Source organism: Myotis davidii, unplaced genomic scaffold, assembly GCF_000327345.1.
Source record: "Myotis davidii unplaced genomic scaffold, ASM32734v1 scaffold860, whole genome shotgun sequence".
Lineage (NCBI taxonomy): Eukaryota > Metazoa > Chordata > Mammalia > Chiroptera > Vespertilionidae > Myotis > Myotis davidii.
In genome coordinates, this window is record NW_006292442.1 from 232,308 (window position 1) to 234,114 (window position 1,807).

Sequence of the window (1,807 nt, forward strand, 5' to 3'; positions counted from 1 at the left end):
GGTGCAAAGTCAGCCACTGCCTGAGGCCACCCAGCAGGAGCTACAGAGAGATCTGCAGATTTCTCCTCTTTGTTTGGGTTTTGGAAGTGCCCAGATGAGGCCCAGCCCTGAAGCAATGCAGGCTGTTGTCTAAGCCTTTTTTTGGAGACTTTGGCACTCTTTGACCCAGCTGCAGTTTGTTAGGTTCTAGATTGCAAAAGAACCTGCCATTCCTATGCAATAGCCTCTGCTCACAGCTTGGGTGGGGTTGTAAATTGGGTGGGGCGGGGTCTCAGGGAATTACTAGAGTGGGGCAAACAGCAATGGCTGCCAGTCAGCCGTGCCCCAGAGGGGTCCCCAGGTCTCTGTGTCCCGCGGCCCCATGCAGGAACAATGATCACTGTGAGCACCTCTGAGAGAAAGCTGCCCTCGTGTTCCGGCCCAATGCCAGATAGTCCAGTTTCTCCCCGTATGAGTCTGGGTCCTCAGAGTCTCACCTGGAACTGGAGTTCAGAGCAGTCAGGAGCTTGTATCTCCCTCCAGATTGAAAAAGGCAACAGTGCACCTAGCTGCCAGCCTGTTTGCCATGCGCCTCCGCACCTCCACACCTCCGCGCCTCCTACCAGTCTCAATGTGCTTTTTTCTTTCCTTCTAGTTGTAGAGCTTCCACTCAGCCAGCTTTCCCATGGTTCCAGATGATATCTGTTTTGTCCTTTAGTTGTAGTTTTGATGTGGTTGTGAGAGGCAGCAACCACAGGTGTTTACCTATGCCACCATCTTGGTTGTTCCTCCAAATGTTTGTTCTTTATGTATCCAAGATTACAAACTGTCTGTAACTCACACAGACTGGGCTTGAGAGGCTGTTTGCAGAGTGAGCTAAAGATGAATCAGAGGACTTGGATCTCAGCTAAAGGACAGTATTCCAGTTACTGAGCTATCAACAAGTGGACCTTTTGAAAGTCATGATGTTCTTCAAAAGGTTTTTTCTTGTGTGAAAAATGAACTTTTACCCAGCCATCCTCTTGAATTATTAGAAAAAAATTTCTAGCTCAACCAAGATAAAATGAATTTTTCCACACTGAGAAACATCCAGGGTCTATTTGCTCCACTAAAGTTGCAAATGGAATTCAAGGCAGTGCAACAGGTTCAGCATCTTCCATTTCTTCCAACTTCAAACCTTTCACTGGATATTTTGAGGGGTAATGATGAGACTATTGGATTTGAAGATATTCTTAATGACCCATCACAAATGAACTAATGGGATGGGAGAACCACACTTGGTGGTGGAATATAAACTTGGTTTACTGTAATGCAGTGAGCTGACCATGGAAATGGAGGGGCTACATCTTGTCTTTTTACTATAATTTTATGTATACAACATTAAAAGTACTGACACATGGAGAAAAAAACACAATAACTCACACAGAGTTCTTTGTAAAATATGCTGACGAACAAGCTCAAAAGGTATAAATACAAAAAACTTCCTGTGTGACTTTTCTCAGAGATTTGGAAGAAACACCTCCCTCTGGGCTGTGTGCAATAAACGACTCCTAATTAATTGGCTCATTAAAGCATGATGTATCTCACTCGCTGATTTAAGATACAACATTTTCACTGCATAACTCTGAAACATTCTAAGTGGTCAAAGCCATTGTGTGATTTTTCAGGCCCTACCATAAACAATTACATAGGTTTAAATGGGCAGGCCTCATAAGGGGAATGCTGCCCACCCAGACTTGGCACAGCCAATGAATAACAGGCTCTGAGAAAAGTTTCAGTCAGTGACTCAGGTCTCTCTTGCCTTTCTAGCTCTTCTAGGCGTTCTTGG

General features: G+C 44.8%; 1 pseudogene; it reads left to right on the forward strand.

The window, feature by feature from the left end:
* The window catches only part of LOC102754720, a 21,558-nt pseudogene extending 20,233 nt beyond the window's left edge, over positions 1–1,325 (forward strand).
* The last annotated feature ends 482 nt before the right edge of the window (positions 1,326–1,807 follow it).